Raw genomic sequence first — 27,612 nt, 5'->3', positions numbered from 1 at the left:
CAGTGGCCTTGACTGTTCTGAAATTTTTTTGGGGACTGTTGTTCCTGAGAGAAAATACAAATAGAGGTATATGAAGTGAGAGGAATAAGCACATTGTTTAACGTGGAACAAAATTTAGTCGGACACTTTCAAAGAAGACAAAAAATGGGGTGGGTGTGGACACATTATGTTCATCTATGGACAATGCAATGGAGTTAGAATTAACATCCCTTAATATTTACCTGTACTAATATGCACACTGAAATCCTGCTAGCTTCCCATCTACATAATAAGAATCTTATGTTTCTTCCTTTTAGATATTCTTTGATATGGGAGTGAATAAACTCTTAGACATTGCTCATAGCTTGTATTTAGTTTAAATGCAATACTTTTCTTCTAGGTCTAAAGAAGGTCGGGGCTCTCTGAATACCTTACTCTTTTATTCTGTACCTCTGAATATCTTATTCTTTTGACTTGTCCAGATGATCAAACAGAAAATGTTACCTCACATAACAACTACATGCAAGGATACTGTGTAGTAAGAATCACATCTTCTCAGTTCATGTCATTTTTCCTGAAAATCTTACGTCTTGCTCTCTGGATGGTACACTACTTAAATACTTTTACTCTGATTTGCCTGCTGCTGAATACCTCAAATTCTGTTTTTCACTGACTTTTATAATTGTCCTTTTCTTTGTATAAAAGCAATTGTAGTGAGTAGAAAACATAATTGGATTTAGAGTTACCTACATTTCTGATTCCAATTTTAATAATAATAATTGTCCTCTTTTTTAGGAGATACAGTTATCTTTAAGGCTGGAATGGCAACAGTTATTATTGAAGCAAATGATGATCCTAATGGAATTTTCTCTTTGGAACCTTTAGAGAAGCCAGTTGAAGAAGGCAAAAGTAACATTTTTTGGTAAGTAACGTTTAAAGAATATCTTTGCACTCTTTTGGAACTGGTGTATGTGGTACTTTATAAATAGCACTTTGATTAAATCAAATGCACAAGTGTGCATTGATAGAAGTGCACTATAGAAAAACAGTTTTACAAAATTTTGGATTAAATGATTTGTAATGTGTTGAAGACATCACCTGTAATACTATGGAGTACACAGTAAATATTAAAAAGTGCACAGAAGCTCATGTTGAAATGTAACTAAATAAGACTTCAGCATTGATGTTCTGTTATAATCTCAGGAACCTGTAGATACAGAAAAATCTGAATGATTGAGCACAATATAACCTAGGCTGACAGAAAAAGAAAAAAAACCACTCAACAAATAGCTAAATAAAACTGTGTGGCACTAGGTGGCTTTTTGTACCCATCTTTGAAATTTTCAACTGCAAACTACTGTATTCTTTCTTTCTGTTTTTGTATTTTTTTTTTCTTTTATCTGTTAATTACAGATTGAAATCTATACTTAAAGTCCGGATGTGACACTCTTCATTAGTCTGACCTTTGAAAGTATTTTCCTTTGTGCCACCATGATATATTGAAGAATTAGCAGGGTTAAAAATTGAATGCACTTGGCATCTCGCCTTGTTACATTCATTTCATAAATTTACTATGGGGTTTTAATTGGATGAAAAAATGATTTTTCGTTAAGAAATCTTGAGACAGGCTGTAAAGAGAAGTTAGGTCACAATAAATGCGATAGTGCAAATAGTTAGGGAAGAGGTTCTTCTTGCATTTAAAAAATCATCCTTTTTTTTTTGTCTGTTTGTTTTAAAGCCTTGAAGCAGATGCTTATGGCTGTGAATTGGTTCTTTATGCTTGTGTCAATACATCTGAAATATGAATAGTCTCAAGAAAAGAGGATATTAAGTTCATTGTGTGTTTGTTGTTGTGCTGTTCACTGTTTTGGGCTTTGTTGTTTTTTTGTCCTTTATAGTCTAATCTGCAGGATAATTTTTGTGGATTTGGTGGTGTTAAGAATATTGTTTTGATGTAAACATGCTTATATACAGGTGCTTTATGGAATTATAGGATACCAAGATCTCCAACATCTGAGGAACCTGCTCAGTCATCATTGATAAAATATATTTACTAGGGATCTGTCTCTTCCATACTGTCACTACTTTGACAGTTGTGTAGCATATAAAAAAGTGGTCAAAGTAGCATGTAACCAAACCACCGAAAACACAGAGGTTTTAATGAGGTAATTGGAGTTAGTGCAGCAGCGCTACACAGCTGGGATAGAGCACCCTGGTTAACGCCACAGAAGAAAAACCTTTGGAAGCAGAAACAACATAAATGTGTTGCTGTGGCTGGACTAGTTTAGCTGAACTAATTCTTCAACCTGATATAATCTATTTATAAGGCATTTTATGTCACCGTGCAAACCGACAGAAGCAAACTTCCTGTATGTAAGCGCACTCTTAATAAAGGCACTGTATGGGTCACTTTTTATTTGTAGTGCCTTTTTGAAATTAGTGTAATTGTGTTAGCAGATAGTTACCAAAAAAAAAAAAATCTTTTCATTTACTACGTTCTTAATCACAAATAACAGTAGATTTCTGAAAGCCGTAGAATGTAATTCTAATTTAATACAAGTGTAAGAAAAAGTTTAAGTAGACTTGATGACTGAAAGGAGAAACGTTTGTGGTTAAATGTAGATGATTCTCTTTCCTGTCTAAGAGTGTCCAAGTATATTAATTTTTAATGTTAACTTTCTGAACTATTATGCATTCATATTTATTATTATAAATTGGAATTACAAGACACAGTGATGTGTAGCTTCACAGTAGTATTCTGCATGGACCTGCGTATGCTACTTCTGTTTTCTAAAGTACGTATTCCGGGAGTAGAATTGTACTGCAAACGTGGTTGCCTTTAAAAGGAAGGCTTCATGGAACAGTTGTAGTATATTAGTATTTTACTTTATATTACATAGTATATTACTTCTTACTGTAAGGAAGATTACAGTAAAAGGAGTCTCCACATTTTCCTTTTCTACTCAACGCTGATGCATGCCTGCCAGGACTCTCATTCTTTCTGTATCACTGAACAGGATTTTGAGACACAGAGGACACTTCGGCAATGTTTCTTTGACCTGGCAGTTGTTTGATAATAACTCTGCACTGAAGCCAGGAGAAGAATTCTATGAAACTTATGGGACTGTGTGCTTCATGGATGGTGAAAGGTCGAAGTCAATAACACTACGTGCCATTTCAGATAGAATTCCTGAATTCAATGAATTTTACATTCTAAAGTTGGTGAATGCTTCAGGTATTGTCTTCCATATCACCATTTCCTTCATATCTGGTAGAAAAGAGTTATGTTTAATCAATCAAAAAGAAACCAACACTAGAAAGAGCATTGCTTTGAATCATGTCTTGATATCCTATGCTTTTCTGGTAAGGTTTTAGGTCTTATTTTTCATTTAATCTTGATTTCCATATATAGAGAGTTACTCAGTTCCCGAATTACTGTTAAACACATTTTGGTGATCTGAACTTTAAAAGGGATGCCTCTTGGTTTTTGAAATTAAGCTTCTTAAAGTTCAGAAGTTTCATTTCAAAAACCAAGAGTTCTGAATTTCAGATACATAGATCTCCATGCACAAAATATAAAACAAAGATACTAACAAAGAAATAACAAAGGTATTAAAGGTTATGTGTGTCTACCATAATAGAGGTTGCTTTTTTGTTTGTTTGTTTCCCTAGAGGAGGTAAAATACTTGTAGTTACCACTTCACATGACTTAAATTACAACTTTAAATTGCTACTGGACACATTTCCTAATCTGGATTAATTCCACTTTAGTACTATTCATGGTCTTCTGTGCTCTGATACAAGTGAAAATGTGTGTTGGCCTTTCCTGTAAGTGAAGTCCATACGGATGTACAAAAGATTTCCTGCTTATAACAGGTAGATCACTGTACACTTTGAACACGGAGATTCTCCATTCACAACATGATCTTCATATCATGAATTCTTACTGTGCAAAGATAGATGACTAACACCAGGACTGGGCAGCAGTTTTAACACACAACTGGTTACTGTTTCTGCAAGGTGTATGTACTTCTGTATCAGAGGCAACAGGCAAGATTTTGCCATTCTCTATTCCTGTAAGTCTTTGAGCAATACAAGAATTGAATTTGGCCCCCATGCTTATCAAACGAATCAAAGGTAACCTACCTTATTGGCTAATTAAGAAAAGATGGACCTTGTCATGTTTCACCTGAAAGACATCTGTGTGTTTTACAGCTGAAAAATAGCATGTGGGTTTGTTTTCTACTGAAATTACATCAGCACAGTGTTTTAAGAATAATACAATTAACCTATGTAATTTTCAAGTTAGATCATTTGCTATAAGTCCAGAGGATCTTAAAGGAGGGTTTGAGGTTTTTTTAGAAACTTGTTTTATTAAAAAAAAAAAAAAGTACTTTGAAACTTTTTTCTGAGTGTGTTGTTTAATCATTAACTTTTACTCTAACTTCTATTACGCAGGTGGGTCTCCTGGTCCTGGTGGTCAGTTATCTGAAACCAGTCCTACTGTAACTGTCATGATCCCTTTCAATGATGACCCTTTTGGAGTGTTTGTTATAGATCCAGAGAGCCAGGACAGAGAGATAGTGGAAGATACTCTTTCTGAAGATGACCTTTCCTATATTACGGACTTCACCATCTGGAGACAGCAAGGCACCTTTGGTGTTGTCCGACTAGGTTGGGAAATACTGTCTAGTACCTTCCAAGCTGGACTGCCATCAATGGTAGATTTCTTGTTGCTTGGATCATTCCCAAGCTCAGTACAATCACAGCCCCACATGAGGCGCCATCACAGTGGAACAGACGCTCTGTATTTCAGTGGAAAAGAGGATGCATTTGGCATTATCGGTCCTGAATACCCATAACAATGGAAATAATGCAGTAACCAATTTTACATTTTCAGCTTGGTTAATTCCTAATGTCAGTACAGATGGCTATATAGTTGAAAAGGATAACGATAATGGGACTTTATATTATGGTGTGAAAATTCAGACAAATGATTCTCATGTTTCTGTAGTGCTTCATTATACAGCATTAGGGTCCAATATGACATACATGGCTAAAACATCAGTCATGAAATACCTGGATGAGAATACTTGGCTTCACGTTCTGATTACTCTGGATGAAAGTATAATTGAATTTTACGTTGATGGAATTCTAGTTCTGGGAGGAATGAAGAGTCTAAAAGGAGAAGCAATTCTTGATGGTGAGCCTTTGCTATTTTTCTCCATATATAAAGCTCTGAAATGCATAGTCTAGCCACTTCAAAGGTGGAAGAAATACACTGAAATGATTATATCTGTTAAGTTAATTGAAAGGAATGGATAAGAATTCTTTGAGGATTTTCAGAAAGCCTATGGAAATTGTGTGAATGTTCTAAAAAATTCAAACTGCTGCGATGTTGAGTGAGAGTAGAGGACTATTAATTGTATGGTGTACTATTTTATTTCTGCTTTTAAAATTCCAGGTTGAAGTTTAAGAAATCAAATTTTCCATTTGTAAAAAGAATAGTACTTCTGCAATTAGTAATTTCCATCACACTTGCAGTACTGTAGCTAAGCTGAGAGGCTGAGAGGTTTTTTTTTTTTCCCTCCCTCGGTTTCTAGAACAAATATATGTGAAATGCAATTATGCTTTTATTGCTAGAAGGATATGTCTGTGCTGTAAATTTTCTTTATTAGTGGGGATGGCGTGTGTCTGGGGATAATGCAATAGTAAGGCAAGTATGTCATCTCTCTCCGTTGAATGTTGGGTAATACACAGTGGTGTGCATAGCAGCCCAGTTTTTCTCAGCATCCTCCACTTTGTGCCCTGGGACTTTTATCAGTTCCTGTGGTTGCTCATCTCTACAACTGCCACTCAGTGTCATATGTATGACAATACACTGAAGAGCACAGCTTTTTTTGTTTGTTTGTTTTCTTTCGTTTTCTGAAAGGCAACTGAAAACAGCTGATGTGTGTGTTTTAGCACAAGAGCATAGCATGGCACAGAATAGGATAGAGTAGGAATGAATATGAGGCAGCTGTGATCCTATAGTTTGGAGACAGAGAAATATAAATGCTGTTGTAAAAAGAGTTTGGAATTTGCATGGAATTACAGTGTGGTGGATGAAATGGATGTCCAGAAGGGTTAATGCAGTAATCATGAGTATCATCAGAATGGATCAGCTGCCCTAGCAGAGGGAAACAAAGTAGGATTTGTTCAGCAAAACAAGGGCTAAAAGGGGTTGCAGTTCTGCTCTGAAAATCTGTGGAGGAAAGAGGGAGCCTCAAGTCTCTAAGACTTATAAAAATGAGGGATGATGATAATGTGCTGCTAGAACTAATAGGATGAAAAACTTGGACAGCATAGGATGGAATTGTTTGGCCTGTGAGGACTTACCTGTAACATTGAGATGAGGCTCAAGGAACCTCCTGATTTTGGATCTCAAGATCAATATGATTCCTCATCCAGGGACAATGAACAGTTTACCATTGGTTTTTAAGAAAAACAGGTAGTCAGTTGCTGACTGTTTCATACAAATACAATAACATGAGAAAAAATTATAATTTCCTTCTCAGGTCCAGGAATAGTAAGAATTGGAGCAGGAATCAACGGCAGCAGTAGGTACACAGGGTTAATGCAGGATGTAAGGCTTTATGAGCGTAAGTTGACACGAGCAGAGATCTATGAACTTCATGCAACTCCTGCAAAAAGTGATGTCCACCCTGTCTCTGGGTATTTGGAGTATTGGCAAGGAGAGGCCAATAAATCATTCATCGTGTCTGCAAAGGATGACAAAGAGGAAGAAGGAGAAGAATTATTCATACTAAAGCTCATTTCTGTGCGTGGTGGAGCTCGAATTTCACAAGAAAACACCACAGCAAGATTAAGAATACAGAAAAGTGATAATGCTAATGGTTTATTTGGCTTCACTGGAGCATGTATCCCTGAGGTAAGGTGGTCATAATGGAAATTGTAGGTGATATTTCAGGCACAGAAAGCTAAATGGCAGGACCAAGTGACCTGAACAAACCCTAGATTTTGCAGTGTTTGCTTTTGTGGTTAAGCAAAGTTTTCCTAGGATTTGGAGATGCATATGTTCTGTTAATACAACCTCAGTTCCACTGGGATTTACTATATAATTTTAAAAAACTAAAGAAAAAAATGGTTAAGAAAATTTAGTTTACTATATAAACTGAAGACTAAGGCTTAATTTTTTTTTTCTAGAAAAATATTTTACCTTCACTTCTGTTACATTTGAGTTACCAGTTAAAATGTAAGATTTACTTCTCTGGTTTTTTTTTGAGAATGGATTATTGCAAAGATTTTTATTTTAGTTTTCTGTGTCACATGATGTGTTTGAGATAATTTTACTAGAGATCATGCAATGACAAAGTGTTATGGATTTTTCCACCTTCATTTGCTGTCATAAACTAAGTTATAATTTGCATATGTTTGATGTCAGTTGGTTGATTTAGTAGTGGTTTTTTTTGTTGTTTTAGTTTTAACAGATGAAATCTTTTTTCAGTGGTATCCATTCTATATGCAGAGTGTAAACTTGCTACTTTTTGAGGAGGCTTGAAATAAACATAAATCATTCTTTACTTCTTTAATCAATTATAAGGGGGAATAACATGATAGCTATCTCTACTGGTATTGGATTATTTTGTGGAAAAAAAAATTTAATATAGTTTTCATTTGGGAACTCTTATGAGCTTTAATTACATTCTTTTTTAATCAAAGTGCTTATGATGTTTTTAAAATAACTGTCTTGCCTGAGTGATACTAGTTTTCAGTTTGGTTCAGTTTGCTTATTGTGTGCCTACCATATGCTATGATAATAGATTCCTTCAGGTTCAAGTACCTCTGATACGCTGTGATGCCACAGATCATCAGCCAACCATGAAGAAAAAAAATAATTATATGGCACGGTAATTGTTTTGCACCTATCATATGTCCATTTCACCAGGGAAGTATTAGAGCTCTTAGTGGTGATGCAGGAACACAGCATTTTTTTACCAGTAGTTTAACTGTGCATATCTGTCTACTAGGCAGCTGAAGTCACACACAGTATCTATGCTTTCTTACAAAGCAGCCCTGAAATTTATCTAATGCATAAGATAGCTTTAACCTTTCCAATAACTTTCAGATAAAATTATTTTCTATGTTAATTTTATGAACGTTATTTTCTAAAATAGAAGGTCAGTACCAATTAAAGCTTCATTCCAGAGATGTGAAGTTGTCGCTGCAGAAGTCATGTTATCTGTGAAGATACAGAATTGTAAGGAGGACAGTAGAAGAGAAAAATCTGTTTTTCTGAATGATGATGGTATAGTTTATTTCTATCCATAGTGTGTCTGGTTAGAGAAAGTGCTGATCCAAATCTTTCTTTAAATTATTGCTAAGGAAAATTACAATATTGACGTTATTATAAAGCAATAGTTTCATTTGCTTTCGACAGGTACATTTCAAGCATATTGATTCTGTCTCTGACGCATAGTTTTAGGAAAGGGGTTGTGTCCAGGACGAACTGCAGTGTATTGTTATTTGTTACCTTAATAGTCCTCAGGGAGGCATCAGACTTTTGCAGATTCCACTAGGATTGTTCTGATTGGCATCAAGGTCAGTTTCAGCTTCCTAACACTCCAAAAGAGCTGAAAGTAACATGACAGCAATTTTTTACTTGAACATTTGTCTGGCATTAAATATTTTCGTGTTATTTAATGAAATTGCCTTGATTTACTTTGACAGTAATAAACGTTCCAAATTTTTGCTTTCTTCCAGACTGCTGATGAAGGTTCCACTATATCCTGTGTTGTGGAGCGTACAAGGGGAGCCCTAGACTATGTGTATATAAAGTACATTATCTCACAGGTTGATTCCACTGGCATTAATTACTCTGTTACCGATTTTTCTAATAGCAGTGGCACTATCACATTCGTTCCTTGGCAGAGATCAGAGGTAAACCCTACCTTCCTATTAACAATTCATCCTGTCCTTTACAAACCTCCTGGAAAATACCTTCTGAGGGTGCTTGGCTGGTTTGCATACTAGAGAGTGTTTACTTCACATGGCTTTTCTTCTTATTATTTTTTATTTTGTTATTTTATGTTGTTATTTTTTTGTTATATATATATTTTCTTTCTTTCTTTTTTTCCATCCCTGACAACAAGAAAGTGTTATTTGTAGCTCTGTGTATATGTCAGTTCAAAAGTCACCATGTGTGCATGTACATATTAGATATATGCACATATACATAAAAAATATTAACTGTATTTATGTGTATGTGTACATATACTTTAAAAAGTGTAGATAGTCCATGTACTTTCGAAATTGGAAAATGATCAGGTTTGATCTGAGTGTTGTAACTCAAATTTATGTCCACAACAATTAAATAGGCAATAGTAAGATTCATTGCTGTTCTTGCACTCAAGGCTATCCAGGTTCTGTCTCCTTTTAAATTCAAAATCAGAAACAGGAGATTAAAGGTGTTCTTGTAACAATAGCTGTTTTTGAGTCTCCCTGAAATGATTACTGTCTGCTTTAATCTATTCCTCTGCATAAAGTGTGCGAGCAACTGGAACATAAGGAAATTATTCAATATTCTGGCCTTAGAGACACCTGAAATTGGTAATCAGAATTGCATCTCTGAGTTGGGGGAGAGAAAGAGAAATGATACATAAGGGAAGCTTTAGCTGCTTCTGAGAAAGCTTTCTAAAAGTCTTACGAAATTCCTTATCTGAATTAGTTTAAAAAAAAAAGAAAAAGAAAAAAGAAATACCAGGATACCAGGATACACTGAAGAGTAGGAATTCAAAGCTACAGAGGCCCACAATTAAAAAATTATGTGGGCAGACTGGAGGTCCAAAAGAGGGCCAGAAAGATGATCAAAGAGCTGGAGAACCTGTCCTCTAAGGAAAGACTCAAGGGGTTAGATCTTTTCACCCTTTAGAAGGGGACTTTGATCCCATTATTACAGTACCTAAAGGGCAGCTCCAGAGTTGACAGAGGCTCTCTCTTCTCAAGAAACCACAGGAGAAGACAGAGGGCAAAGAGTACAAAGATAGAGTGGGAGAGGTTTTGTCTTGAAATTTTTTACAACTACTGGAACGACTTCCTTAGGGACAGGGTCGGGTTGTCCCGACCTCAGCATCTGGGCCAGGGCAATCCCAAGCACAAACACAGGCTGGGCAGAGAAAGCACTGAGAGCACCCCTTGGGGGGGGAAGGACCTGGGCGTGGTGGTTGATGAGAAGCTCGACATGAGCCGGCAATGTGTGCTTGCAGCCCAGAAAGCCACCCGTACCCTGGGCTGCACCAACAGCAGCGTGGGCAGCAGGGCGAGGGAGGGGGCGAAGGAGGAAATTCTTCCCTCAGAGGGCGGTGAGGCCCAGGCCCAGGCTGCCCAGAGGAGCTGCGGCTGCCCCATCCCTGGCAGAGCCCAAGGCCAGGCTGGATGGGGCTGAGGGCAGCCTGGGCTGGGGGGAGGTGTCCCTGCCCATGGCAGGGGGTGGCGCTGGGTGGGCTTTAAGGTCCCTTCCAGCCCAAACCAATGTATGGTTCTATGGTAGAATTCCCATCACCAGGGGTGCTTAAGATGCAGTTGAACATGGTGCTGGATTATTTCATCTATTTTTTTTTTTTCCATGAAACATTGAACTTCATCTTTTGATGTCCCATCCAACGTGGGCTGTCCTATGATTAAAATTCTGGGGTAATAAACAGCGTGTGCTAGAAATAGAAATAAAAATAATCTGTTTCAATGAATTCAATCCTGATGTACAGCACAGAATTGTTAAATTTATTTGAAGAAGTGGTGCGGGACCACAGTACTGTAGAAACAACATACACTTTCTATTATTGTTTGTATAATAAGGATGAATTGTGAGTAGAAAATACCATCCTCAGTTTCACTTATATCAGGCTGCAGAAGTCAATGTGGACTCAAATTCGCTGAAGTCATTTGCAGGGATCCCAGTGACTTCACTAGAACTGTGAATCTGGATAATGTGATGACTGGCAAAAGCGTGTGGTATCTGAAAATAGTTCATTCATGTTATAATAGTTTGTTCATTCAGCTTTATTTCTCTGTGAAATGATATTACTGCATTTCATACAATCATATATAGCAGAAATTTCCAAAGCTTTTCTAGCATGGCAACATAGACGAGGCCCACATTACTCTATCTAGTGGCAGAAAATGGCTGATGTAGGCTCTTGCTACACAGCTTACTGGTCCAATTTACTGCATACATACAGAGGAGCTAATGTGCATGGCTCTAAGAAACGGGCTGGTAGCAAGCTGCTCTTCAGGTGGGATATCCTAAGGGACTTTCAACTGACATTTGTAATCTACTCATTACCATGCCTCTAAATATGATCAGCTACTTAAATGTTTTCTATATGTTTGTCCGACCATATCGAAACATAAAGAAAGATGGAATTTTCTGAAGTGAATGTGTTAGCGTGTTTAGAGCAAGGTTATGTTAGTAAATCGTATGATCTGCAGGTCAAAGTGTCAGGTGGTATAATAAGCTCAATTTATTTGCTCTCTAAATTGGATTAATCACTGTAATGTCTCTTCATAAGCATAATTTCAAAAAGATTTTAAAATTTATCAGATATTTCATGTTCAGTACATGGAAATTAAACTCTGCTTTTGTGAAGATATACAAAACCAACCAAACAAGTATTTATTATCACTTATTTATGTAGTTTGAAACAATTCAGAAAATATGCCTTCCATTTCCAGTAGCTTGGAAGCATTGTTTTTGGAAAGCATATTCTAGACATAAAATGTTATCTTAGAAATTAGTTGAATTTATGTGGAGAGCAAAAATAGTGTCCTTTGCTTTCAGAACTATACAGCAGATACAGCTGACTGACTAATCAAAGAATGTTGCATGGTTTGATTTCTCCATGATTTGGTCCTTCTCTAGGTGTTAAATTTGCATGTTATTGATGATGACATTCCGGAGTTAAATGAATATTTCCGTGTGACATTAGTCTCTGCAGTGTCTGGAGATGGGAAACTAGGTTCAACTCCTACCAGTGGAGCAAGTATAGATCCAGAAAAGGAAACTACTGATATCAGCATCAAAGCCAGTGACCACCCATACGGTAACAATGATGGGAATTATACAGCTTTGTTTCAGATTATTGTGTAGTTCTTTCCAGTCAGATGAAAACTTTGCTTGGTTGTAATAGTTGAGGAAGCAATCTCATATATTCCACTTTATCTGACTTGAATTAATTCATTGTTTATATACATGAATGAATACTGAATTAGTTTTCTTTTATAATTTTACAAAAAGGCCTCAAATCTTCCCTGCCCAAACAAGCAATGATTCTCTTGTGAGGGCAAATAAAGGCTCTGCATGTAGTTGATCCTGTCCAGGTTTTTCATCAAATGAGAATTCCTGACAATGAGAGTCATTTCTCCATATGTCTTGTACCAGTAAATACGCAAAACCGTGGCCTGTGAGGCTCTTTTGGGAAGAGAAGGTTTTATTATTGTGCTGTGCCTTTTATCAAGACTGACAAGAATATCAGTGAGAGAGGGTAAGGCACACAGCACATCTCTGGAAATAGTGTGATTGAGGCTTAAGGGTATACTGGTATATGTGGTTTTTAATTTCAGAACCATCACAAGATATGTTATCAATCACTTTATTTAAATTGTTTATCATCTTTAAAATTTGTTATGAAAAGCCATGTAAGTAGTAATTCTTGTCTTCCAGGTCTGCTCCAGTTCTCTGTGGGGCCACCTCCTCAGCCAGGTGATAAAATGATTCTTCCAGCCTCTTCTGTGCCCCATATTACTATTAAAGAAGAAGCTGGACACGTCAGATTACTGGTAGTTCGTGCACAAGGCCTTCTTGGAACAGTTCTGGTGGAATACAGAACAGTGCCAGTCACAGCTTTCAGTCCCAAAGATTATCAGGTATGGCAACTGCCAAGGTGGTATAATTGTTTTGGAATTAATTAGAGTTATTTATCGTGGAGATAGCTTTCAGTTTGACTGCTCTAGCCCAGCTATGATTCTTTCACAGAAAGACTACTTTACAAGGTGATGTGGCAAATGGATATGTAATATTCACTTAAAAATATACATCATGTGACTTCTCCATTCTTTTCTCTGCAGTAAGTTGCATTGTCTAGGAAAAGCCTCTGGTTTTGAACTTTTTTTTTTTTTCTTAACAGAGTTTTCAGTGTAGCAATTTGTGAGTTTTGCTGTTGTTACAGACCATATTATTCAAGTGCATGTACAGGTTAACATTATGCTTGTACATACTGGGATTTGTATATGCCTAGCAAAATAACCTGCATGTATCTGCACTTGCTTGTCCAACTGATCATTTGTGCAGAAAAATAAGAAAAATGTACATGAATGCAGATGCTCACCAGTATGTCAACTTAGATGTCTTCTTCTTTTTTTTTTTCTTTTGTAAAACAGATTTTTCAGATTTTTTTTTAAAGCTTAAGTGAGGAAAAGTAGATGTTTTGAAAAAGACAAAATGAAGGTTCTGTTTCTTTTTTTTATATGGATGAAAACATTAGACTTGAACAAAAATATGAAGAGCTCTTATATTGCAGGCTGTTGTGGGTACACTGGAATTTCAGCCAGGAGAAAGATACAAGTACATTACTGTTAACATCACTGATAATACTATTCCTGAATTAGAAAAAACGTTTAAAGTGGAGCTGTTGAACCCAGAGGGAGGAGGTAAGGCACATATATCAGTCCCTTAGTTGTATTTTCATGACCTCTACTCGTTCATAAAAATCTTGTCTTTCTTGGCATTATTTTCTATGTTATTTCTGAAAACAAACAAAAAGCACCTCTACATCCCCACCCCCATACAGCTGTCTTTTTTCGTAGGGAAGAACTGTTCCTCAGTTCTTTTCTTAATCCTTGGTGGAAACAACCAGATCCCATAGCAAGTATATTATTACCATGTATTAGGGAAAGTGTATCACTGCCATCTGTTAGGTCATCTAAAGGCAATTGCTGCTTTTCACTTTGTATAACTTCATGGTTGGTAATGAGAACTAAAATAATGCAAAAATATATTAGCAATATGTTGCATTTCAAAAATATGGAATATTTATAAAATATTTAAGGCTAAACAGTCAAAGTGTTGTGTTTTTGTTTGTTTGTTTTGGGTTTTTTTTGTTTTGTTTTGTTTTTTCTTCCACATGAGTGAAATCAGAAGAACTGCAATACATAGGTCAAATGGATTATAGCAGTAATAGGCTGTGGATGTTGAGGGCCATAGGGAGTTTGCTGAGCTGTAGCTGCAGAGGTAGCTCGTAGATAACTGTCTGTAAGAACAAGACAAACACTTGAAAGAATTATTGGTTTGAAGGGCTAGTCTGAAGGGACGGCAAAGCATAGTGGTGCTGCCACATAAACCCCTGAATACCTTACAGATTTTTTTTTCCATTTGAGAAAAATTTTAACGGAGATTGTAAAGCTTGTTGGAGGGAAAAGTAATTAGAAACACTGACAGCCATAAATTGATTTTTTTTTTTTAAACTGATGTTATTTTTTTAAACAATTCGGAAATTGCAAGTGTGGTCCCTTCTGGGAGGATGTATCAGATTTCCTTGAATTAATCCAGCTCTCTGCTATGATTGTATGTGTCTATGGTGCAACATGGTCTCAGTGATTCTTTTGGTAAAGTCTTGAGACTTTTCACGTATTTTGTCTTTTTGGTTGAATAGTTGTTTTGTTAAAAGGAGTCAAACTTTTCTCTTTCAAATTGTTGTGACAGAAAATTTACAACTAACTTTAGTAATCCAGTAACTATATAGCCTTTTTAAAATGAGCCTTCTTTTTGGCCTTTCCAACACAAACACAAAGCTTATGAAGTCCCCATTAGTTAAGTTTTCTGCAGATTTTCCCAACATTTTCACTTTGTGAGAAAATATTAGAATAAGGAGCTTGAGGGACTTTATCGTCTCCCCTACCTTTTTTTTTTTTTTTTTTTTCAATTTAGATTCCTCCATGACAAGCCTCAGTTAGGAGTGAGAAAGGGGAAATACAAAATGGGGACACAAAGAGGGAAAGAGAGGAAAGATAAACTATGTGTATGTGTTTTCTTTCATTCTGACTTCCCATTGCTATTTCCAATGTCATAAATTAAGTAAGAGGTGGCATATGTAAATATTTCAGTCTTTATTAGAACTCCTGTACACTTTCAGAAGCAAAGTTGATACCTTCCTAGAGTGCTTCCCTCTTTTTTTCCTGTTGTCCAGAATAGTTTAAATTTCTCTTTGCTTGCGCTCTGATTTATAAATGTATATATGTGTATATATCTGTATGTCTGTCATCTTAAAGTTGCTGAGCTCTTTAGAAATGATGGCAGTGGTAGTGGTGATGGGAACATGGATTTCTTCCTTCCAACTGTCCATCAGCATGGTAAGCATTTTGGATTAATCTTTATTTCTTTATGCTAACTGTAATATCCCTCATGAACTACACTACTGACACAGTTTATCATAGTGTTATTTTGCTTGTGGTTTGAGATATATCATAGAGTCCTGTCAAAACATTCTTTCCCATTTTAAAAAAGGCTTAATTTCAACAACAGTCAATACTAACCGTAATACAGAAAATAACAGCTTCTCTATCTTCAAAGCTGTATTTTTATAGAACACAATGTAGTTATTCCAGAAGTAGTTAGAAAAATTAGCTTTGTTTGTAAATTTTGTAAAATTTTCTGGAGAGCAAAGAGGAGAGAAACTTTTTAAATTTAAGGTAATTTAAAAATTACCTGACTGTGTGTTTTGATACTTTCTTTTGCCACTTGCTTTATGCTTTGATCTCTGCATCTCAAAAATACTCTTAATAAAAAGTGGTGTTAGCTCTTTTTTTCTAAAAGAATGCTTTGATTATTTTTCATTTTTGAAGTCTATTTTTGTCACAACATACAGAAAACAAAGATAATTTAATCTTGAGAAAATTAAAAACATACAATATGCAGAAATAAGATGAAAACAAAAGCACCTACTATGAGGGAAACGCTAATGATGGCGGATTTTGAATTAAACCCTAGAGACCTGAAAATATTGTGTTAGCACCCATTATTGAAATCAAATAATTTATTCCACAGTGACAGCCTGATTTTCTGTTTTATTTGAAAATACAAAGGAGTTCAGTTTGAACCTGAGAGTAAGTCTGTGGTTTAACCACTTTTTGGAACTTCCTGGGAAGTGTTGTTTCCTCTTCTGTGTTTCCAGATTTTTTTTAAAATGCCAGGCTCTTTCTCTTTCTAAGCAGCAAGTTATCTCACACAAGATGATCATTACAGTAGTAGAATTTCCTGGACTAGCTTTTTCTTTGTTCCAGCTTCAGTTAAAATAGTACCTGCTTTTGTCCTGTCTGCACTGCTTACACTGTGTTTTACCACGTAACTCTCCCCTACCCTAAATTCTAGTTCATTTTCCTTAATTAGACAAGTAATTTTATTTTTGATCCTCTCTTAAAATATTTGCATTTTATATGTTGCTTTGGAGTGTTGTTCCATAGAAGGGCTGCCAGGACTGCATTATTGAAAGTGAGTTCCTTATCCATGTGGATAATTATTCCACATTTAAAACAAAAAAAAAACACACCACAAAATGCAAAACAGCAGAAATATTCCAGTTATGCTTTTCTGTGTGCTTTTTGTAACAAACTTCCTTAGCTTTTAAGAAAAGATGGTATAAAAAAATAACTCATTTTGGCACTTGCACTTACAGCCAGCTTGGGAATTGCATCCCACATCGTTGTGACTATTGAGGCTTCTGATGATGCTCATGGCGTCTTTGAGTTCAGTACTGAGTCACTCTCGGTAAATGGAACTGAGCCTGAAGATGGAGATAGCAATATTATGTTGCAGGTTAGAAAGTTTTGGGTCTCATATTGCTATGCAATCCTCTTTTATGTCTATTTTACAGAGCATTCTGCAATATTTTTATAATAGGTCTACAGCATTTTAACTTAACTTTATCATGTACATTTGTCTTGACATTTTATACTTCACTTTCTAAAGTGTATCTTTCAGCTTAAAACTAAAATGTTTTATATAAGTTTAAATTTACTTCTACTTGTTTACATTTGAGGTATGAATATTTTAAAGTAAGTGCTGATGACACAACAAATACAGCAAAGCTAAGATGATAAAGATTACACTGTTTTTAAAATTAGTTTATTTTTAACTCATCATGTCAATGACTTTGCACTGTATATAATGGAGGGGCTGGATTGTGTGCAGCTTGCAGTTGGCAATGACATGCTTAAGATCCTCCGGGTAAGGATTAAGGGACATGGAAATAAGTTATAACAATAAGATGAAGTTGTTGTGGGAGTCTGCTATAGACCACCCAGCCAGGAGGACAACATTGCCAAATTATTCTATAATGAACTAAGGGATATCTCTAGGTCATCTGCCCTTGTCCCTGTGGGTGACTTCAACTTCCCAGATGTTAGCTGGGAATACCATACAGCCAATACAAACAGGTACTGGAAATTCCTGAGGCACGTTAACAATAACTTGTTGGTACAGTTACTCTGGAAGCTGACTAAGAAAGGTGCCCTCCAGATTTGTTGCTTGTAAACAGTGAGGGTCTTGTGGGTGAAGTGGTGATTGGAGGCTGTCCTGGCCATAGTGACCATGAGATGGCTGAGTTTAAAATCTTTGGTAATAGGAGGAAAACTGCCAGCAAAAGTTCAGCCCTAGCTATGGAGACAGCAGACTTCAGACTACTCAGTGAACTAGTTTGTGAGGTCCCCTTGGAACCTGCTTTTGAAGGTATTGGAGTCCATCAGTGCTGGTTAGTTAAGTAACACCTCTTAAGAGCACAGGAACAGGCAATTCCAAAGAGTCAGAAGTTGAGCAAGCTGGGCAGAAGGCCAGCTTGGCTGAGCAGGGATCTTATTCTAGAATTTAGGCGAAAAAGGAAAATCTGTGGGCATTGGAAGCAAGGTCAGTTGAACAAGGACTACAGAGGTGATGTTCACTCAGAGTTGAAGCTGGCCAGTACTGTGGGGACAACAAAAAGTGCTTTTTTTAAAGTATGCTAACAGCAAAAGGAGGAGCAGAGAAAACATTGATCCATTACTTGTTGAGGTTGGTAACCTCACAAATAAGTACGCCAATAAAGCAGAGGTTAATGCCTTCTTTGCCTCTGTCTTTAACACCAATGATGGGCTCGGGGACACCCAAAGCTCTGAATTTCAGGACTGTGATGATGATAAACTCCCAGCCAACTTTGAACTTGTGCAGGATTTGCTGCTCCAGCTGGATGCATATAAGTCTATGGGGTCCAGTGGGATTAATCCCAAAGTACAGAAAGAGCTGGCTGATGTCATTGCAAGACCTCTCTCAATAATTTTTCAATAGTCTTGGAGTCTGGAGAGGTCACAGTTGACTGGAATTAAGTTAAACGAGGAAGTGCTGGATTCTGCACCTGGCAAGGGGCAATGCTGGCTGTACGGACAGGCCTGGGGACAAGAGGCTGAAGAGCAGCCCCATGGAAAGGGATCTGGGGGTTTTGCTTGACAGCAAGAGAAATATGAACCAGCAGTGTGCCTTAGCAGCCAAAATGGTCAACTGTGTTCTGGAGCATAAGGCACAGCAATGCTGGATGGTCAAGGGAAGGGATTGTCCTGCTCTGCTCTGTGCTGGCGAAGCCTCACCTCTAGCACTGTGTGTGCTACAATATATGAAGGACATAAACTATTAGAGAGCATCCAAAGGAGGGCTACTATGGTGGTGAAGGGTCTAGAGGGCAAGAAGTATGAGGAGCGGCTGAGGTCCCTGGGTTTGTTCAGCCCAGAGCAGAGCAGGCCGAGGGCAGGCCTCATGGCGGCCTGCAGCTCCCTCACGAGGGGAGCGGAGGGGCAGGCGCTGAGCTCTGCTCTCTGGGGACAGCGACAGGACCCGAGGGAACGGCATGGGGCTGGGACAGGGGAGGGTCAGGCTGGGGGTTAGGGAAAGGTTCTGCACCCAGAGGTGGTCGGGCACTGGGACAGGCTCCCCAGGGACGTGGTCACAGCACTGAGCTGCCAGAGTTCAAGAAGCATTTGGACTACTCTGTCAGACATGCGATTTGATTTTGGGTGGTCCTGTGTGGAGTCAGGTGTTGGACCTGATAATCCCTGTGGATCTTTTGTAACTCAGGATATTCTGTGATTCTGTGACTTTGCTGTATGCCATTTTACACTTTTATGTTCTTCTTTCTTATAGTACAAAGAAATACATAAATCTTTGTGTTTTCCACTTAGGTTGTGAGAACTCATGGGGCCCTGTCTGAGGTGACTCTGTATTGGGTCATAGTCTGTGATCTTACAGAAGACCTGGTCTCTGCATATGGGAATGTAACATTTGATGTTGGCCAAGTGAGAGCAAATATTACCATACAAGTTTCTCCTGACAACGTGCCTGAACTGGATCAGGTGTTTTCAGTTTTGATCATCAATGTGTCCGGTGGTCGTCTTGGAAATCACACTAATGCAACATTAACAGTTTTAGCTAATGATGATCCATATGGACTGTTCATCTTTTCTGAGAGAAACAGACCAATAAAAGTTGAGGAAGAAACAAAAAATATCTCCCTGACAATAGTAAGGCTTGGTGGTCTTCTTGGTACAGTAGTGGTTACATACAGAACTTTAGGTGATGATGAAAAGTCACCCTTTCTTCCACCTGATGTTGTTAGAGCAATACAAGGAGAAGATTATATACCCATTACTGGTTATGTGATCTTCGCAGCCAATGAAAGCGAAGCCACAATATCTTTGCCTATTTTGGATGATTATGATCCTGAGAGGTCAGAATCTGTTTTTGTGGAGCTAAACAATACTGTTTTGATCGACAAAGTACAGGATCGGCCAAGTAAGTGTCTTTCATATGTAAACCCAAAGCTTAAATATGTAGGCTAATATTTATATTTAATAGGATAAAATGCAGCAATTGAAATTACAGTAAAATTTTACCTCTGCCTAACTCTGTATAGTTAAGAATCCTGTAAGTTATATGTCAGAGTATCTCACATTAAGTATGAAGATTCTGTGTGTCAGCATATATTTCCTTTACCACAAAATTTTGTCAGGGGTGGACATTTCTTTCTCCCTTCTGCATCTGCTTTATCCCAGGTGTTTTAGGCCAACTGTATTACTGTATTGGTTTTGTGTGCTAATACCTGCTCACCTGTTGTTTCTGTAAAGCACAATGATAGGAAATAAGCTAGTTGCACTTACTGAAAGCGAAAAAAGCCTTTTAAACATTAAGTGGTGTAGAATTGCAGCTTCATGCTGGCTTTTTAGCGTAGAGGATGTTTGCCCGATCAGATAAATTCAGGTCATTACAGCCTTATTTATGCTTAAGAGCTTCTTGGCATGCCTAATTTCCCTTCCCTCTCCCCCATGACTCTCCCACATTAATCTTGATTTTTAAGGGAAACACTACAAAAAATTCTACTGGGAAACTGAAAGGTTACTTATAGTTCATCATTGCTAGTGTAAAATTCTATTGTCCTATGGACAAATAAATAAGTAATTTTGCTAGTACCTCACCTCTTCAAAGAACTGGTGTTTTGTATGCTCCACAGCAGGGTAGAATAATAAGTTAGTAAGAATGTGGATTTTCTGACATAATATAATTCAAACATCAAAAATATGCTTGTGCAGTTTGTAGTTATATTTTGTCCAAATCTAAAATGAAAATTTTATTGAAAGCTAGTAGTGGCCATCCACTAAACTCAGGTGTATGTATATGAACAGTATAGCCATATATAGGAGGCATTTCAGGCTTGCTCTAAGAGGTTTTTTTCATATTTCAGTTGTAAATTCTCCTCGTCTTGGATCAGTGGGTGAGACTATAGCTCATGTAATTATCAATGCCAATGATGATGCTTTTGGAACACTTCAGCTTTCAGCTTCAGCTGTGCGAGTTGCTGAAAATTATGTTGGACCAATCATTAACGTGACCAGAACTGGGGGAATTTTTGCAGATGTTTCTGTGAAATTCAAAGCTATGCCAATAACTGCAACAGCTGGTAAGAAATCAAAATAGCAGAAATACACATTCTGTGTTAAACCAGAAAGAGCATACTGTATGCTTCGAGTAACCAAAGCAAGCAAGTGTGTATTGAATGCAGTCTAGTAAAACAAGTAGAAAAAATACCAAAGTGTGAGATACTTACTGAGTGTACTTAGGAGACAGGAATTCAGGTCCTATAGAAGAGACCTTACATCAAATTTAAAAAAACTCAGAGATATCATCACTGAAGAATCTAGCAAGAAAACTAAGGAAAGGAATTGGCTGTTTGTTTCCCTGGTGGCCACTCACTTTCTCAAAAAAATAAAATAAAATAAAAAATCCTGTAGTAGTATATATAGCTAGTACTTAGTCCTTTGTACATATTTCAACCTACCATACATGGCTTATTTGAGTTTCTTGGAGGGAAATTGAGAGCTGGTGACTCCTCTGTGAAACAGACAAATGTTAAGCACAATTCAAGAAGACTTTTACTTTGCAAATGAAAGGTAAAGCTCTCAGGTGATCCCTGAAAAGCTCCACGAGGGAAGGAGTGACCTTATGTCCTTTAGTAAAATCTCCTTTGAAAAAGGTACTTCTGTTTCATTTTATCTCTTGGAAAGCCAGACAACTATCAGAAATCAAATATAGAAATGTCACAGTTGTGTGATCTTCTCAATGGAAGATAATAATGGACCTTTTGTAATTGCTTCTTGGACTGACAGTGTAAACTCTGTTTTGGCCAAGATGAGATTTATTTTCATCCATCCAGATATCTAAAAGGCACTAGGAAATAAACAATTGTATTTTCTGGGTATGAAGATAAAGAAAAAAAAAACACAAAAAAACACACCAACATATGAACACAAGGGAATGCAAAAAGAACAGATAAATATTAGTGCTGATAAACATTAGTGATGTTTCATAATGAACCAGAATGCCTTAATATTCTTCTGTGTTTTGATTGTTTTGTTATTTTTTCATGTACAAATCTAGGTGAGGACTACAGTGTAGCCTCATCAGATGTTGTCTTACTAGAAGGAGAAACAAGTAAAGCTGTGCCAATTTATATAATTAATGATATCAATCCTGAAGTTGAGGAGTCCTTTTATGTTCAGCTGCTGAATCAAACGACAGGAGGAGCCTTGCTTGGATCTTTGACGAGGGCAGTCATAACCATTGAGGCTTCTGATGACCCGTTTGGATCCTTTGGTAAATGAGTCTTATTTGCATATTTTCTCTTGTCCAGTAGCAATCTGCTGATTTGTGGGTGAGTTATTACTGGGCAATGGAATAAAAATTTTCAGAATACAAAAAGGGAAGTCTGGATGAACACAGTAAAGGACAAAATAAGATAAACTAAATTAAAACGTGTAAGTAAGGGCAAATGGTGCCCTTATATAGCGAAATTGAAGCATTCAGTCAACTTATATATCAAGATTTTGTGAGACGAAGGTGGATTTTGGAGTCTCCTAATGGGGATGGATTTTAATTTAATTTGTATTTTTTTATCTATTCTAAATGTTGCATTTCTGCAATAGCTTGAAGCTTAAGTTTACATGCCAAAACCTGTTTAGATAGTGCAGTGTCATTGTTTTACAAAATAATCAGGCAAAGCAGGTTTAAATATCTGGGGAAATTGGAAAGTACAAATATGACTTAAATTGCATTCTTGTATGTTCTGGTTGTTAGTTATTGTAGTTTTTCTTCTTTCTATCATTATCAGTAAAATGGATTGTGGACACTTTCCAAAAATAGTTTCATTACACAGGTTTTGAGAAAAAAATGGTAATTTCAAAAATTTAATGACATTTTAGAAATTTATCTTTTCTATTTATTTTTTCTATTTCAGTATTTCTGGTGTATGTTTTCCAGCCATTTTATTTGACTTACTCTTTCTCCCTTTAGTACCCTACTTTATTTCAGTTATTCCATTTTATCAGCAAAATGTAAAGGAAATTGACAAAAGTAAATAATTCCACATGGATAATTCATTAACTTCATTCTTAACAACTAAAGATTTTATACAAGAAAGACTTATATTTGAAACAATTTAGATGGAATATGTTGACACATTTTTTCCATACGTGACATAAAAAATGATAAAAAATTTCCTCACTGGGAAAAATTACCTTCTGACCGTCTTCTAAAAACTTAGATCATGGCTAGCCTTGAACAATGGATACGTTGGAATAAACTCTTGGGTGGGGGCTGAATTTTCATGCCAATTTTATTTGCAGATAAAATGATACTGAAAGTTCAATTTGAAGTTTAAACCTGATTAACATTTTTTTAATTGTGCAAATGAATGCAATCAAGTGAAATAAAATATATAATTCAGTAACTAGGATGGTGTTTTTATTTTAAATATTACTGTTAATGAAATACACCTCTTTGTGCTGCACTTCAGTGTTCCAGATGACCGAATTTACTGTGGAGGAGCCTGAATCTGGATCAGTACCCATAAATCTGCCAGTAATCCGCAATGCTGGGACACTTGGTAACGTTACTGTTGAGTGGGTTGCTACCATTGGTGGACACCCTGCTGATGAGGACTTGCAGGTTGCCTCAGGCAATATTACTTTTGCCCCTGGGGAAGCCTTTCAGATGCTACTATTGGAAATCCTGGCTGATGATGTTCCAGAAATAGAAGAAGTAAGTCAAGCACTTACATCTTCCTTGAAGATGGTATTAATTTTGACTTGTTCTAGAAATATGTATGATGGAAAACAAGAAATGTTCCGGCAGGAAGGTGCTATAATTTCATGTTATACTTTGCTTGTAATTATTGTTAGAAAAACCACAAATTGTCTAGCTGCATTACTTCTTTTTCTTTTCTTCTCTTTGAGATTGTCCGTGTAGAATTAACTCAGGCCTCCAATGGTGGTGCTATTGGGTTAGATGGCGTGGCAAGTATTATAATACCTGCCAATGATAATCCTTATGGCACAGTTTTCTTTCATCAATCCTTATATCGAGTTCAGGAGCCACTAGAAAGAAATTTGCTGGCAAACATAACAGTCAGGCGAAGGTTTGTATAATGTTTGCTTTATTTGTAATTACTATTTATTCTTCACTTTTGTTTCCACTATAATGTCAAATTTCATGCTCCTCTCATAAAAATATGTGCATCAATTCTTTGATCTGCCATCTCAATGTATTTTCATTTCAAACACATTGTTTTTGAAGTAGATGTCTGTGTATTACATAAATTACTTAAACGTAGTATACATTGAAATGCACAATGTAAACTCAGCGTACACAGTGTACTATTCATTTTGTCCGTTTAATCATCAAATCATTTAAACCTGCATGGTAGCCTGTTCCTGTGATTTGAACAGGAGGACAAAATGGCCAGCCCTTACAGGATGAAAATAAGAGAAGGAAAACAGGTTTTATGCATGTGATCCTAGAGGAAGGATGATAAGTCTGGGTGTCACCGGCTTTTTCTTCCTTGCAAGTAAGGAGAGCTGCCAAGTCCTGAAGAAGACTAAGTTAACTCCTAGAACCAAATGTTTACAAATATGCATTCTTAACAGACTACTACCTAAGCTATAAATAATCAAACTTGCTATCCACAAAAAAATAAGATAACTCAGTTATTCTGGTACTAGTTTCAAAGGGAATGCATTTTGATGTGTTATTTGGAATTTTTCAGCAATTCAGAAAGGGTCAGTTGATTTTGTTCACTTCTATTATTAACCCAGAAACATGTAGAATATTAGACATCCTTTGTCAACTAACAGAACTTTATTTTATTATAATGTCTTTTAGTGAGGGAAGATTTGGTCAGCTGCAGATTTTCTACAGCACTTCTGAGACTGACGTTGTAGCTCTTGCTGTGGAGCAAGGTCAGGATATCCTGGCCTACTACGAGCCTCCTGTACAAGGAATTCCTGACAAACCATCCAAGACCAGAGTGAATGTGTCAGCAGCAAGTGACCCTGTGTATTCCTGTGCAGCTCAGTGCCTAAAAGAACAAGCATGTTCAGCCTTTACATTTTCCAGTGCCTCAGGGATTCCTCTCTGCCTTTGGCTGACGTCAGATATCAGCCCATTAACTAACAACACTTCAGGGTTCCGGACCTACAAGAAAAACGTTACCAGTGCATTCGCCCTCTTCAGCACACAAGCCATCGCTGGCAGTGATTATGAACCTGTTACAAGACAGTGGGCCATAATGCAGGAAGGGGAAGAGTCTGCAAATCTAACAGTTACCATACTGCCTGACAGCCTGCCAGAACTGGATGAGAGATTCACTATAACCCTTTTGAAAGCAGAACTGATGAACGTCTCAGCCAGCTCAAAAAACCAACCAACCATAGGACAGCCAAATACCTCCACAGTTATCATAATGATGAATGGAGACGCATTTGGAGTGTTTAAGATCTACAGTGTAAGTCCCAATGCAACAGAGAAAGGTCTGTATGTTGAAGTAGAGGAACGTCCTCAGACCAACGTGCAGCTAATGATACACAGAACAGAAGGCAGCCTGGGACAAGTGACAGTGGAATGGCGTGTCATTGGTGGGACTGCTACTCCAAACTTGGATTTTATAGGTGTCGGTGAGACTCTGGTGTTTGCTGAAGGTGAGACAAGCTCTCGTTTTGGCTTCTGTTTTGTAAAACTAAGAAAAAGAAAAAAGAACGTGACAAGTACACGATACTGTGGATGTTTTGACAACTGATATCTTCTTCTTAGGCTAAATTTTCCTGAATGCTAAGGATACACGTGCAAAAGAGTATGGTTGTTCATTAGCATGTAGCATTATCTTGCAGAACACACACAGTGGTAGCAAAGCACAATGAAATATCTAAGCACAATAAATACCTAAGGGTTTTTATTAAAGAAATATTGCAGTATAAATATTGCACTATAAAGATTTCCTTTACCACATAAGTAAGGATTAATAAAGTCGAAGATAGTTGTTACAGCAAGGATAATGGAAATGAGAATCAGGCCTAAGTGGTCTTTTGTTAGCCCTCGGTCACTACAGTACTAATTTTTCATGACATCTCTTTAAATTCTGAGATCATATTGTAACATAACAAAACATATTTAAACGTAACATAACAGAACATATTTAAAAGAATTGCAAACAGGACAAACAAGTCCCTCTCAGACATTACTTAAGTACCATGCAGCATGCTGTATTTTATGCTGTATTTTATTTTTTCAAAGTCTGAGTTAATCGAACTGATATTTTGAAAGCAATTTCCAGGTGCGTAGTAAAGATTCTAGTGTGCTAGCTTGATAAATCATCTGAATAGTAAGGCATGGCTGCTGGCAATGATTGTGAGGCTGACATGTAATTACATTACCCGTTATAAGTTTAGTAAAAACTGATTTTGAAGTATTTTGAAAGACAATCTAGCAGGAAATACATATGTATTCTGTAAATTGATATTCTAATGATCATAAAACACAGCTGGGTTATGCACACGCACTGAACAACAGGATTGTGTTGTAAATTTTAATGGATATATAGCGACTAGAGATTAACGGTGTTTGCTGCTTACATTATTATTCTTTGATAGTCCCAAAGGCAAGGAACTAACAAAATGTCATCCCATTTCAATGCATTCCCTGGCTCAGTAAATGTACTCATATTGAATGTACACCCTTGTGTAAATGGTTCATCGGAGAGCTTAGCACCTGGCAATTTATTTTTTTTTCAAGAATGATATTCCCCTTTTCTAAGTTAAATTTTAAAGTCATAGAATTTGTAATGAAAATAAAGAATTCTAGGCACTCCGAAATAATTCCTATATAATTAATTTCTACATAGTATATTTAATGATGTGATCGTTTTATTGGCTTAATGTGACTGATCAATAGTAATTAGATAAAATTTCATAATGACATTCACTGACTTCCAGAAAGGTAAATAAGTTTGTTTCATGCAATTTTAATATATTTTATGTATTTAATTATTTTCAAAATGAGATGATTGAGTCTTTTTACAAGGTGGTTTCCAAGTGGACACACGGTTGTATACGTTCTTCTCCTTGTAGGTGAAACAAAGAAGATGGTCACGCTGCCCATTATAGATGATCCAGAGCCAGAGGATGATGAAAGTATTGAAATCAGCCTGGTCCATACTGAAGGAGGGAGTCGAATTTTGCCCAGTTTTGACACTGTCACAGTGATTATTCTGGCAAGTGACAATGTGGCAGGAATTATAAGCTTCCATACAGCCTCAAGATCTGTTATTGGTTGTGAAGGTGTGTTCTTTGTGTTGACCACGCTCAAATTTTAATGCCAGTTTCCATCTTTGTGCTTTCAGTTGATAATGACTCACAATGATTGTGTTTCACTGTTCAGAGAACACCAGCAAGAAGTGAATATCCACATACCTGACATGTACTTTGAACTCTTGCAAGCATTCATAGAATCACAGAATGCTTAAGGTTGGAAGGGGCCTCTGGAGGTCATCTGGTCCTTTCCCCCTCAAGCAGGGCCACCTAGAGCAGGTTGCTCAGGACCATGTCCAGGCTTTTGAGTATCTCCAAGGAGGGAGACCCCACAATCTCTCTGGGCAACCTGTGCCAGTGCTCCCACACAGCACAAAAGTGCTGTCTGATATTCAGAGGGAACCTCTTGTGCTCCAGTTTGTGCCCGCTGCCTCT

At 37.0% G+C, this 27,612-nt stretch overlaps 1 pseudogene across 1 annotated transcript in view; it reads left to right on the top strand.

The window, feature by feature from the left end:
* The window catches only part of LOC310891537 (adhesion G-protein coupled receptor V1-like), a 75,817-nt pseudogene that overhangs the window by 27,372 nt on the left and 20,833 nt on the right, over window positions 1-27,612 (top strand). Inside the window, exons 16-32 of the transcript in view lie at window positions 775-901; window positions 2,997-3,214; window positions 4,438-5,182; window positions 6,537-6,910; window positions 8,743-8,919; window positions 11,897-12,077; window positions 12,698-12,900; window positions 13,554-13,683; window positions 15,301-15,381; window positions 16,704-16,843; window positions 19,231-19,840; window positions 20,787-21,002; window positions 21,980-22,195; window positions 23,394-23,638; window positions 23,833-24,014; window positions 24,758-25,572; window positions 26,998-27,207. The product of the transcript in view is annotated as an adhesion G-protein coupled receptor V1-like (transcript). The remainder of the gene's footprint in view (window positions 1-774; window positions 902-2,996; window positions 3,215-4,437; window positions 5,183-6,536; window positions 6,911-8,742; window positions 8,920-11,896; window positions 12,078-12,697; window positions 12,901-13,553; window positions 13,684-15,300; window positions 15,382-16,703; window positions 16,844-19,230; window positions 19,841-20,786; window positions 21,003-21,979; window positions 22,196-23,393; window positions 23,639-23,832; window positions 24,015-24,757; window positions 25,573-26,997; window positions 27,208-27,612) is intronic.

Source organism: Anser anser (assembly GCF_964211835.1).
Source record: "Anser anser genome assembly, contig: HAP1_SCAFFOLD_131, whole genome shotgun sequence".
In the NCBI taxonomy this organism is placed as follows: Eukaryota; Metazoa; Chordata; class Aves; order Anseriformes; family Anatidae; genus Anser; species Anser anser.
Note: the sequence above shows the minus strand (reverse complement) of the source record. Positions and strands in the feature narration are given on the sequence as shown.